This window comes from Triturus cristatus, chromosome 10 (genome assembly GCF_964204655.1).
Source record: "Triturus cristatus chromosome 10, aTriCri1.1, whole genome shotgun sequence".
Classification (NCBI taxonomy): domain Eukaryota; kingdom Metazoa; phylum Chordata; class Amphibia; order Caudata; family Salamandridae; genus Triturus; species Triturus cristatus.
The window spans coordinates 1169993221-1170007469 of NC_140593.1; the positions used below are offsets into that span (position 1 = coordinate 1169993221).

At 44.5% G+C, this 14249-nt stretch overlaps 1 protein-coding gene across 1 annotated transcript in view; it reads right to left on the minus strand.

The window, feature by feature from the left end:
- The window catches only part of LOC146796879 (extracellular calcium-sensing receptor-like), a 222025-nt gene that overhangs the window by 39694 nt on the left and 168082 nt on the right, over nucleotides 1-14249 (minus strand). The gene's annotated exons all lie outside the window — the stretch shown is intronic.

Here is a 14249-nt window from a genome sequence, read left to right on the forward strand (position 1 = left end):
GTCCAGACCCCTCTGCAAGGTGCGCCCTTTGCCTCCCAACCCTCCCAGCACCCCTATCCACACAGGCAGGACCAGTGGCAGCCGCACAGGTGACACTGGGACCCCTTGGGTGGTGTTGCTGGTGGTGTTTGCTGTAGCTTCCGGGGGGGTCCTGTGTCCCTGTGCTGTGGGTGTTCAGTGGCCTTGGTCTGTTCGTGTTAGCGGGGGTGCCCTGTCGGTTTCCAGATGCTGGAGGCGTGGGTACAGGGGGTTCAGATGTTGATGCTGCTGGTGCTGCATGATGACTAACACAGGAGGGGCCAGGTTGGTCATCGTCATCCAAAGAGGACAGAGACAGAGTCAAACCAGAGACCTCAGTGTCCACCAGAGTCTGGGACTGGGAATCCTCTTCTTTTGGTGCTGGGTCCCCAGCACCACCTGTGTTTGGAAGAGACACACAATGCAAGTTATGTTTTTATAGGCATCAATGGTTCACAAACATGACATTTTCTACTGTAAAAACGGGTGCCTGCCTGTACACTGATTTTTTCCGGCTTGTCACGGACAGAGTTTGATATTGTTGTTGCACATTGCCCAGCCAAGAAGAAACATTTCAATGAGCATGTCGAAGTGTGTGCATGCCCAGCTCACGGATAGATTTGTCTGTACATGACCATTGCTAATCAAGGGCCATGACGTTGCTGACACAGATGTGTCATCCCTGTACACATGTTTTTTTTTTTTTTAAGTTTAAAGAGAAGTTTATTGGATATAAACAGGGAAATGTGACAATTTGAAATGCATCATATAATATGATAAAAACAAATCTAAAATTAAAGATAAAACAAAAAGGCAAAAGAAAGGAAGGGAAAGAAAGAAAGAAAGGAAGGGAGAGGCATGAAAGAGGGGGAGATCATATGATAAACACTGGTAACATTAACTAAATTACAGCATGTAAACATTTCTGTGAACAATGGAAAGAGCATAAATAGAAAACTTACATTGTATAATAAAGTATTAATATTAAAAAGACTAAAACTTTTCTATGAACTTCACGGAGGCTTGAATACTTCTTCAGTACAAGGAGTATGTAAAGGCATAGCACAAGCAGAAACATTTAGGAAATTAGTGACTGGTAACCACAACAAATCTCGTTTAATAGCTAAAGTAATTGGGTAAACATAAGCTCGATCTAATCTATGGTTGTAACAAACGCCATATCACCAGGCTTGGAAAGAAATGTTAGAGGCATTTTTCCAAGATTTTGTAATTTCTTGAAATGCAACGGCCAAGAGTAGGTCAACAATAGAAATGGAAGAGCTGAAAGAAGACCATTCCTCTGAGACACTACCTAGAAAAATATGAACATAAGAGAAAGGAATATGTGTGTGGAAAATTTTGTTAATTTGGTTCCAGACTTTGATCCAAAAAGTGTGAACAGATGGACAAGTGAAGAGCATGTGGTAAAGATCTGCATTAGGGGCAGGACATGACCAGCAAGTAGAGGAAACAGCAGGATCTATATGATGTAATTTGGCCGGGGTGATTAGGAGTCTATTGTAAATAAAAAATAAAGTTTGTGTGATATTAGCTGCTCTTGATGACTTCCTTATTTTATTCCAAATCTTTTCCCATGTTAAAATGGAAAAATGTAACCCCAAATCCGCCTCCCAACTACATTCCGTGTTAGATTTAGTACGGGAAAGAGATGTAGATCTTAATTTTTTATATATAGAGGATGCCGAGGAGGGGGTGTGTAGAAAAGAAATTGTAAGAGGAGAGGCTGTGGTATGAATAGGAGCTGAGGATAAATTATTGAAAGACTGTAGAGCGGTAGAGGCCAGTAATCGATATTTCGACAAATAGGAAGGGGGAAGAGAAAAACGGGTGCGAAGGATAGAGAAGGGAACACAAGCATCATCTTGAAACAGTTGATGAGTCCATTTAAGGTCAAGTGCTAGCCAGTCCTTCCAAAAAAGAGTCCTATTCTTAATTGTGATATGCTTATTATACCAAATTGGGGAGTTTAGAAAACGGGTACGATCATCAAGACCTTCAAACAAAAGAGGTTGAAAAGTTTTGCGAGTATTCTTGAGAATGGGAAGGGACATCCTGGCTGGAATATGGGTTAAGGATAAAAATTCTTCAAAGGAGAAAGGATGGAAAAAAGAAGACTCTAACTCTACCCACAAGGGACGAGAATTAACAGTGTTCAGATCTGTAGAGAGCAGGAATGAAGAGTGTTTGAGAAAAAGGATGTGTGATAAGAAGAAAAGTCGGGGAAGTTAACCCCACCCATATGTTTAGGTTGCTTGAGTTTGGAGAGAGACATCCGAGGATGTTTATTCTGCCATAAAAATTTTGATAAGATGCCATAAATGTTTTTGAAACAAGATTTAGGAATATTAATAGGAATGTTAGATAAGAAAAATAGGATTATCGGAACGAGCATCATTTTAATTGAATCAAGTCTGCCCCACCAAGATAAGAATAAAGGGTGCCATCTTGACGTAGAGTTATTTAAAGTGAGCTGTAAATTCTTTAAATTTAATGCCACAGTATCTTTAAGAGAAGGAGTGAACCATAGACCCAAATATTTAATTTTAGAAGGGTTCCAATGAAAAGAAGAGTCTAGAAAATCAGCATGAAAACAATATTTGTTTAAAGGAAGAATTTCACACTTTTCAGTGTTGAGTTTGTATCCTGAAACTAGAGCAAAAGCAGAAACCTCTGATAGAAAAGTTGGAATGGATGATTGAGGATTCGAAATGAATAAGAGAATGTCATCAGCATACGCTGAGAGTTTTAAATTGTTGTCTGCATAAGGGAAGCCTGTAATGTTAGAGTTCAAACGGATTTTCGTTAAAAAGGGTTCTAGCGCTAAGATGAATAGAAGTGGAGAAAGGGGACAACCTTGTCGAACTCCTCTATGAAGAGGGAAGGAAGAAGATATAAGGCCATTGGCTAAAATAAACGATCTAGGAAAAGAATATAGTAATGAGATATATGAAATAAATTTGGGACCAAAACCAAACCAACGGAGTGTGGAAAAAATAAACTGCCAGTTGACTCTGTCGAAGGCTTTTTCAGCATCTAATGCAATAGCTGCTAAGGAATGTGGATGTGAGTGGGACTTACTAAGGACATTAAAAAAGAGACAGGTATTGTCTGATAAATAACGACCTTTAATAAAACCAGATTGTTCCCTTCCAATTAACCGTGGCAAGATATCATCTAGGCGAAGAGCTAGAATTTTTGCAAAAATGTTATAGTCCAAATTAATCAAAGAAATGGGTCTATAATTTTTACAAAGAGTATGATCTTTGTTCTCCTTAGGAAGAAGACATATTAGAGCCTCTTGAAAAGAGCCTTCAGATTTATTAGAAGAGATGAAAAATAAAAACAGTTGGTATAATTTAGGAACGAGGAAGGTAGCAATTTGTGCGTAGAATTCCATGGTAAAGCCATCTGGCCCAGGAGCTTTGCCTTTTTTGAGCGAGTGAATAGCTTTAAGAATGTCATTGGGAAGTATATCTGAATCCAAAGACGAAAAATCAACATCTAGAGGAGACGGGGAGGGAATAGTAGACAAATAATGAGAAATATCAGACAGAGAAGGCGAAAACTCAGGGGTATAGAGTGTTTGATAGAAATTGACGAATTCTGAGAGAATGTCTTTATCTATATGAACAGTAGTGTTAGTAGAAGTGATAATAGAGTCAATCTTTGTGCGTTCCTTTTTAACCTTAAGATAATTGGCAAGGAGATTGCCAGATTTATTCTGAGCATTATAATATTTAGCACTGGACTTTAAAAGGATTAAGTTTGCAGATTCAGTAGAGAGTTTATTAAAGGAGAGTTTGGCTTTAATAAGATTAGTAAGCGTAGATTGATTTTCTGTTAGATAATAAGAGTGTTCCAATTTCTTGATTTGTGAATTAAGCGTTTGTATAGCTTGCATAGATGTTCGTCGTTTACGGGCCACGAATGAAATAATGAAGTCTCTTGAGGCAGCTTTAAAAGTATCCCAAATAAGTTGGGGGGATAAATGGGGAGCGCATTTTCAGAAAAAAATAAAGTTGCAAATTCAAGAAATGATGATGAAAATGTGGGATCTAATAGTAGAGAGTTATTAAATCTCCACCGCTTAGTGCCTTTGTTGGGAGGGAGTAAATCTAAACTTAAGGAGACTGGAGCATGATCCGAAATTAGAATAGATCCTATATCAGAATGGGAAATATGCTGTGTGAGAGGTTTGGAAATAAACATATAATCAACACGGGATTGGGAAGAGTGCGCTGGGGAAAAATACGTGTATTCTTGAATTGTGGGGTGACAGAGTCTCCAGGAGTCTACCAGAGATCTTTGTTGAATAGCAGAAGTGAATTGATTGTGCATGGAGGAAGGAGAAAATCGAGATTTGGATCGTCTGTCTAAAAAGGGGTCTAAAACCATATTACAATCGCCACCTAAAATCAAGTAATCATCAGTATATTGCATTAAAGATGAAAGAAGATGGGGCCAAAACGACCTGTCTAGGGTGGTGGGAGCATAGATATTAAATATGGTTAAAGGAATTTTGTTAATCAGTAATGATACAACCACAATAATAATGCAATATCTCCTTTTAAGTTAGCAATATGAGATAGAACCCTTTGGCGTTTAATGGGGGAACCCAAGCCTTTAACATTCCACGATACAATATTTAACGTCATTTAGATATAAGTACTAACTCCAAAATTACCATAAAAAACATTCACATATATTAAGTAATAACTGTACAATGCACGTTAAGCGAATAAAAGAAGGAATTATCATGGAAAACTGTTGAGAAAGGATAAGCAGAGTTAAGCAGGTAAAAAAGAGGGTATAACATGAAGGAGTGAAGAAAAGACAGAAAATAGTAACTGAAAAACCAGGAACTAGAATATAATGCGAAAAGGAGAAATGATAGAAAAGGTGATAGGTTAATACAGAGATGCAGGAAAAGTGAAGAGAAAAATATAGGAAGTAAAAAAAGAAGCAAGACTGAGGGAAACAATACAAAGTATGAGAAAAATGACAGGGAATCCAGTATAGGAAATAGGGTAAGAAAATGAAAGCAAAAACAAAAGGGAAAAGGGAGAAGACAAAAGAGATAGAGAGAGAGAAAAACAAGATGAAAAAATGATTAAGGCACATACCACGAAAAGACATAGACAGATGGGGATGGTGGAAGCACATGAGGAAAACAGCACACCAAAGGCGGGAAACTCCGATACAGAACGGAAAACGGAGACACCATCATCCAGGCAATGGAGATAGGATCACGAAGTGACGGACGATATAATGCTGCTTCTAAAATAGAAAGGGGAAAGGAAGACCAATTACAAAGGATACATAAAACGTATAATCACATATAATGGAAAAAGGCAAAAGAACAAAATTAAAATAGAGCAACAACAATTCTTAAAATAGAAAAAACATTTGCTTAGCTAAAAGTGATAGGATATAAGTTGTAGATATCCTCAGGTCTTTGAAGTACGAGGAATTTCCATGTTGTCCTCAGTGCAAGAGTCAAGAAAGACTTGTAGACGTCCTGGGTCTTCGTAAGAAGTAGTTTTGTTGTTAAAAGTTACTTTCATAAGACATGGGTGAAACAGGCCATAGCGAGCATTGATATTCCGTAGCGCTGGTCTCATGTCCAGAAATTTTTTCCGCCGATCCGCAGTTGCTTTCGCATAGTCTTGAGCAAAAAATAAATTATTACCTTGCTGGTAGGTATGGTGTTTTACACGCGCTCCGAGCTGCTGTCCATAAGGCGAATGTCCAGAGGAGGTGCTTGTAAGCCTGTGGACCCTTTAGTCGGCCCTTATAGTTGTGCCTGCAATGGCTGGTCACTTAAGAGCCCTACTAAAATCCGCTCCCTGGAAGATGCTATCCCTGTCACGCGAACGTGTGTTGTATCTCGTGACCTTCGTATTTGGTGTTTAAATATTAGATCGCTGGTAAAGCATCACCTGTCCATCTATGAGTTGCTTGAGAAAGAGGACCCCGATATCTTTCTAATGACAGAAACCTGGCTCCAGGATTCGGATTCTGCCATATTGAATCTTGCATTCCCTCAGAACTATACCGTCTTCACTTCCAATAGGACCACAAGAGGAGGTGGTATTGCTATGGCAGTCAAATCCTGTTTTCCAGCTGATTGGAAACCGTCGGGACTCCCTGCATGTGAAAGTGCTATTTTCAAAGTTGCTTTTTCCCATCAATTCACTTTCAGTGGTATGCTCATTTATCGTCCTCCGGGCAATGATTCTGTCTTCAGGTCCGCACTGGCAGATATGATCGGTCCTATAGCACTCGGTTGTGCCAATTTCAACATCGTGGGGGACCTTAACATCCATTTTGATAATGGGTCATCCACTACGGTGAGCACTCTGCTGGCGAACCTCGAAGCTCTTCAACTCACTCAGCTCGTCACCCTTCCAACCCATTCAGGGGGCCATATTTTGGACCCCTTTTTTTCCACACTTGACGGGGTAAGGTTGTCAGATCCGAGGCTGATGGGGTGGACGGATCATCTGCTTGTAGAAGCCTTTTGTCCGGTCCACGATAAGCCTTTTATAGCTGTTGACAGACCTATTCTAAAAAGGCCTTGGCACAAGCTTAGGCTTGAAGAATTTTATAGCATACTGGAACAGAAACCTCTGAGCATCTTTATTAATGTGGAACAAGGTTACCAACAGTTCTGCGCCTGGATCACCGATGCCTTGGACTCTCTCATACCTTTACGGTGGTCGAAAGGCCGGACAAAAACACCTAGTCCTTGGTATAATGAGTCACTCGCAGAACTAAAAAAAGCTTGCCGAAAAACAGAGAGGGAATGGAGAAGATCCTACAGCCCTGCTCTGAAAACTCGGTATTTTACTGAGCTGAAGCTCTATCATAGAGCTATTTGCAGAACACGAGCTGCATTTTACGCTCAAGAATTTGCTACCAGCCCTAATCCATCAAAACTGATTTTTAAGATACTGAAGGATCTTATGAAAAACAGATCCACCTCAGAGGTGATTTGCACAGATTCCCACTGTGATAAGCTGGCCTCCTTTTTTGTGGAGAAAGTGGAAACAATCTACCAAAGTTTTGACACACTCCACCAGAACCGAGAGGTTACTGTCCCCGATACGTTGGGATACGAGACCCTTGCAATGCTACCTGAACTGACTATAGAGACCTTTGATAGGCTTAGCCTCAGGATCAAGTCTGGTTCTCCCTCGGACCCGTTAAAGCCAGCCTTTATTAACACACTTTCTCCACTCTGCCGTGACCCCATATTGAATCTTATCAATATGTCATTGTCCAACGGAACGGTACCCACGGCATGGAAACAGGCAGTGGTTACTCCTATACTAAAAAAAGCCAACTCTGACCCCCGGCTGCCAGAGAATTATCGACCCATATCCCTGCTGCCTTGGATTGCCAAAGTAACAGAAGCCCACGTCAACTCTGTTCTGTCTGAGCATCTGGCTCGTAACCAGATACTGGATTCCAGTCAGAACGGCTTCCGGTCGGGACACAGTACCGAGACGGCATTACTTTACATCACGGAACATCTTCGCCAGGTTCTGGACTCAGGCCGTACTGCAGCGCTTTTACTATTAGATCTAAGCGCGGCCTTCGATACTGTGTCCCACCATATACTGATCCAACGCTTACAGGAGGCGGGAGTGACTGATCTCGCTCTCCAGTGGTTTCGGTCTTTTCTATCAGATCGTTCTTTTAAAGTGGCCATACCACCTGGCCAATCCGCCACTTATCCCCTGGAGCTGGGGGTACCACAGGGATCCTCGTTGAGCCCTACTATGTTCAACCTCTATGTGAAACCATTGGCTGGTGTCGTTAAACAGTGGGGTCTTACGATGGCCTCATATGCGGACGACACACAGCTAGCGGTGACACTTAGTGGAGACCCTGAGGTGGAGGCCCCCAAATTTTGAGCGGGTTTGTTGGCAGTAGCAAGCTGGCTTCGCACCAACTGCCTTCAGTTAAATGCCACCAAAACAGAGGTGTTGGTATTAGGGAAGCATGCTGAGCTATGGGGTAACCAGTGGTGGCCATCAGAGCTGGGTGTCACTCCCATTCCAGCTTCTGGAGTGAGAAATTTAGGCATCTGGTTGGACTCTGCGCTTACCTTCAAGGACCACACTAAGAAGGTGGCTGCCACGTGCTATGGCATTCTGCGGGGAATAAGGCCGGTTTTAAAGTACTTTGATCCCCCCACCAGACAGCTTGTGGTCCAGGCCTCTATACTATCTCGGCTGGACTACGGCAGTTCATTGCTGTTAGGGGTGAATCAAGAGGAGGCCTCTAGGCTCCAAAGGGTGCAAAATGCCGCGGCTCGGGCCATTGTGGGCCTCCCCAGACATTGTTCAGTGTCTGGTACCATCGCGGCCTTACATTGGCTCCCGGTCAGACAGCGAATTCAGTTCAAAGCGCTGTGCCTGACCTTTAAAATTTTGAAATCTTCTTCGCCGCCGGCACTGGCTAACCTACTCACGCCCTATGTTCCTTTGAGATCCTTGAGATCGGAGGGGCTTCACCTGGCGGTCTGTCCGCGCTTTAAATTGAGTAGAATGGGTGGCCGCTCCTTTAGGGTGCTCGCGGCAGGTTTGTGGAATTCGCTCCCAGTACACATCCGAGCTCTTGAAGACCTGCTCGCCTTCAGGCAGGCGATTAAAACTTTATTGTTTCCCGTGTCTGGTTAATTTCCTTTTCTTTTATTGTGTGTTATGTTGTAGCGTCTGTCACAGCGCCAGGACGCCCCTTTGCTGGGGCAGCTGTGCGCTTTAAAAATATAAATAACATAACATAACATAACATAAGACACTCTCCCTTTACGTTTGGCTGCATGAAGAACTTTAAGTAAGTCGGTATATTCTAAAAAATATAGAATAACACCACGTGGTTTGGAACTAGATGAGGCAAACTTAGAATTTTGGCCTAGTCGGTGAGCTCTCTGGATGTTCAATTTTGGGGATGCAGGAAGATCCAATAGAGTTGGTAGGAATGACTGAAAGAAACAAAGCGCATCAGAGCCTTCAAGTCCTTCCGCAAGGCCGTAAATGCGTAGATTATTGCGCCTATTACGGTTTTCCAAACTTTCAATCTGAGTCTTGAGATGGGCGACTTCTAACTGCAAAGGAGGGATTTGAGAAGTGACAGTTTGAATGGAATCAACGCGTTGAGAAAGCAGTGAGGACTGTTGCTCCATTTGAAACCATTTATCCTCAAGATTCTGGAGACGAATGTTGGTCTCCTCCATATGAGGCTTAAGCGCGCGAATTTCTTGAAGAAGAAGTTCCATAGATAAAGTCGCTGTAGACCCTGTTGGGGACGGTGGGTCTTTTTTGACTCGTTTGGTAGAAGTAGTCGATGAATTTTTAGGTATTTGCTTAGGGTTACCACGAGGTTAGGTGGTCTGTATATTAGTAGTATTGAATTGCGCATTTTCAGAGTCTTCCGTATTGTCCTGTAATACACTGAAAGGATTGGGATCAGTCAGCGTAACACTGTCACCCAGAGTAGCACCAGTACGAAGTGCCCGAGCCTTTGCCATGGTAAACCACACACAGTAAGATGTAGAGCGTGTGGAGAAAATGAGGATAGGCGAATCTATAAAGCAAGGACAAAAATTCAGTGAGGAACAACGAAAGTCAGTGAAAAAGGGAAGAAATGAGGTAAAAGTCACTCAAAAAAGTATGATGCACAGGTTGTTTGAGAAAAACTAAAAAAGGAGTCTTCAAAAAGACAAAAAGAGCGACAATGGACGATAGGAAAGCAAAAAAGCCATATCCATGAGCCAAAACTGAGGAGATAACATTCTCTTTGCTGCGTTGCGGTAAAAAACAAAATGGCGGCAGCAAAAACGAGCACGTACGAAAATGCGCCAAAACAGTATGAAGCAGCTCACCCTGGAAGCCGAAATTGAGATCAAATGGAAGCGCTATGCTTCATGTTGTCCTGCTAGCGTCTGCATCATGTCAGGATCAGAGAAAGGTGCCCGGTGGAAACTACGATCTTCACGTTATCACGGAGCTCCGTGATCCGGCGGCCATCTTCTTTGGCTCCCAAGCCACACCCCCCCATCCCTGTACACATGTGAGCTTTGACAAGGACGTACGTGCTAATCCACTGGGGATATGTTGTACTATTGGGGCATGTGTGGTAGCAGAGTTTGCTAGTCTTTGTGTGCCACATTGGTGTATTGGTACGACATGGTCACAGTCCGGTATGCCTATGATCTCTTTGGAGGAAGTGTTTTCTTCCAGTGTTCCTAGTTCCCATCTCATTTCATATAAGTGATGATGTCACCATCGTTAATAATTCTGGTGCTGAGTTTTGTACGTGCATATGTGATTTGACTTGTCAATGTTCCACATGTTGACATGGATTGGGCAAGGTAGCACGCTGGCTTGTCAATGTTCATGACAGTGAGGGCCGTTGGGGTGTGTGTTGCAGTTTGGCTGCTGTGAGTAGCATGTCTCCTCCAATGCTGTCCATGGTTGACCTTGTGTCTACAGTGTCTATGTCAGTGAGTGGTGTGTAGTGTGAAGGATGCCTATGTTTCAGCACGATGTAGGGGTGGAATGCAGCTCACAACAGCACCGAGTGTGAATGTGACCATGCTATGGTCTCGGCTATATTGGTGTGTCCATTCCATTCACTGTCAGATGTCCCCTGTCAATGGTGTATATGTGAATTCCTTTGTGTTTTGTACAATGTACCATAGATATGGCTCTCCACATTTGTCATCTGCAAGACACACCTCCCCTGCCCGGCCAGGGTCACCCCTGGACACTGCATCCCCAGACAATGATTTTGAACATATGGTTGCAATGGCTGTGTGTGCGACCGGGTTTTGTTTGGTCAGTGCATATGTGTGATTGTCAGCCACATCATTTCTCAGGCCCAGTGTCAGACATCTTGTCAGTCCATTTCCACTCCCTGTGACGTGAGAATGGTTCAGTGTGAGCTTGCTGGGCCATGTGGGTGGGTGGGGATTGTCTGTGACTGCAACTCCCATCATGCTCTTGGCTACACCCCCCTTCCCAGCATGCCCATACTTCCTCCCTCTTAACTCCGCGTCCCTGTGATGGGGTGTGACAGCAATGGCAAGATGGCTGACTGTGAAGTCCTGGTGTTTGTTGGTGCCCAGTTCCCAGCAGGGCCTTGGGCTCCCAACAACAGAGCCCAGTGTCAGACATCTTGTCAGTCCATTCCCACTCCCTGTGAGGCAAGCATGGTTCAGTGTGACCTTGCTGGGCCATGTGGGTGGGTGTGGATTGTCTGTGACTGCAACTCCCATCATGCTCTTGGCTACACCCCCTTCTCAGCATGCCCATACTTCCTCCCTCTTGACTCTGCTTCCCTGTGAGGGTGTGTGACAGCAATGGCAAGATGGCTGACTGTGAAATCCTGGTGTTTGTTTGGCTACAAGTCCAAAGAGAGCCCCTGTGCTTCACACAGCAGCACCCAGTACGGGTATCTTTTGCTGATATTTCACTGAGGTGTGGGTCAATGCATTCTACCCGGTGAGTTGTGTGGAGTTTGTGTTGAGGGAGGGTGGGTGGGGTGTCTCCACATGCTGGTAAGTATGGTCAGAGCTGTCAGTCCTCCTTCCCACCCGTCCAGACATCCCACCATGAAACGTGCTTCCATTGGAAGGCGTGCAAGTCGTCTTTCTGGATGTCAGTCAGTGGTGTCTTGCTTCTGATTTGCAGACTAGCCCTACCAGGGCCTTGTGCTCCCCACAGCAGGACCCAGTGTCAGCCATCTTGTCAGTCATTTTCCACTCCCTGTGATGTGTGCATGGTTCAATGAGGTCTTGATGGGTCAATCAGGAGGGGGAGCATTATCTGTGACTACAAACCCCATCATGCTTTTGGATGCACTCACTTCACCTGCATCCCCACTATTCCTTCTTGTCAGTCAGCTGCACTGTGAGGTGGTGTGTTTGTGGTGGCAAACTATCTGCAGTGTTTATTTAGCTTTGTGCCACTGCCTTGCTCTATTAGTTTGTAGGTTGGTCCATGTCATGACACAGTTCTAAGTCACTGTGAGATGGCAGGTATTGTGTTTGTCTGACTGGCATACACATCTTGGGATGATTATCTATTGGCTACTGTGGCTTTGCTTGCGGTGCATGTTTTCACTGTCCCCTTGCCACACAATATTGGGTATGTTGTTTGTGTACTTACCAGGCTCTGGTATGTCTGTTAGACCATGCACGCTCTCTGATGGTAGGATGTCCCGCACCTTCTCCTCCCAGGTCCTGAAGTAGACTGGTTTGGCAGGAGGGCCACCGCCGGTGCATTGACTCAGGGCGTGATCTTTTTCAATGAGTTTCTTGACCCTCCTGTGCACGTCATACCACCTGTTCTGGATATCGTCCTTTGAGCTTCTTGCTGGTGCTTGTGCATTCACCTTGTCCACAATCCTCACCCACATCTTGGTTTTCTGTGACATGGGGGTCCTTTGGACCAATGTACCAAACAAATGTGGCTCTACTCTGATGCTCTCGTCTACCAGCACTTCTAACTCACTATCTGTGAACTTTGGATTTTTCTTTGGGGGCATGGTGATGGGTGGTGGTGGTGAGTGATGTGTGTGTGAGGGTGCAGGTGAGGGTGGGTTAGTGTTGGTTTTGCTAGCTGTATGTGTGTGTGCTTTTGGATGAGGTGCTGATGGTGTGTGAGTTGTGTGATGGGTAAGTTGTGAGTGTGTCTGTGGTTGCTGTTTGATGGTGTTTGATGCTGGCTGTGTCTCCTATTTGCAAGGGATCATGGTAGTGATTGAAGTCCTTTATATAGTTGGAGTTGTGGGTGTGTCTTTGTCCCAGGTCTTTTTTTTATATTTATTGGCTTTGTCATTGCTTGTTTGGTCCTTTTTTGTCTTATTTCCTTTGGGTTTTCTAGGCATGAAGGAGACGTTCTTCTGACCGAGACTGATGCTGATGTTGGCTCGTGCGGGCTTCTCCGCCTCGTTCACGCTGACAATCTTCTGTGTTTCATATGTGTCGGTCGCGGAGATCTCTATTACTTTTGGGCCTGGTTTTATGTGCGTGTCAGTCGTGCAGCTTGGTCTCTGTGCGAGTCGGTCTGGTTTTACACGCATTGCATCGTACTGCACAGGTCGGACATCGCGGGTAGGTGTCGGTCAGGTTCATTCCGGGTTCGTGTCGGTCGGTGAAACTCACGTCGGATTTCCGTCCGGATCACTATTTTCCCTACAGCTTTGTCGTACGGCTTGTATTCCGTACGGTTGTAATTCACACGCATTGCATTGTACTGCACGGGTCGTACAGCGCGGTCCGTGTCGGTCGGTATCCGTTCCGGGTCCGTGTCGGTCGGTACGATTTGCGGCCGGAATCGGAATCGGCCCCATAGAGTGGGCTGTTAAATTATGTGGTGGATAGGTTTCAGGCAATAAGATTCTGGCAGCAGAGTCTGCTAAGGTTCCGCTGTCTGGCACCAAGTGGTTCTACTGTCTCAGTTTGTGGTGCGGAACTTCATATTGCTGTAAATGGAACCAAATCTGCTAGTAGTTCTGGTGTCTAGAAGAACAGAGTGAGCTGAAGGCACTGTTGTTATAGATGTTTTGTTTTGCATTTTCAAAATCTGTTATGGCTATAAAGGGAGTTAAACTCATTGGCACATGCTTACCAACTGTTGTTCTCAGGATTTATTATACAGCGTCTATCAAAAAGAAATGCCTAGGGACCCGATTACAAGTTTGGTGGTCCTGGAGCGGGCAGCCACACCAACGACCCACTCCAAGACCACCAAACAGGCCAACCACGTGTCTGCCAGATTACGAGTTAAATTGTGGTCTAGCGGGCGGCAGCTTGGTGATCCCGCAGCAGTGCCTTTCAAAGGCTCCTATGGGAGCCTTAGAAAGGTAGCTCCATGGGACCGCTACAGCATGTTCCTGCATGGCATGGACTGTGAAGTCTATGCCATGTTGGAACTGGGAGTGCATGCACACAGGGGGCACACATGTGCACCCTGCATGCACCAACATTCATGGGGCAAGGAGGACCCTGTAGGGCCCTCTTTGTATCCTGATCGCCAGAAGTTGCATGGGGTAAGAACTTCCATGTGACTGCTGGTGGTCAGGAAACTCGTAATATGCATGGTGGTGTCGCAGGGGCACCATCCGCATATTGTGAGGCACTGACCGCCACGCCACCATCAGGGATTGCGGTTCCCTGGCGGCTGCAGCAGTCAAAT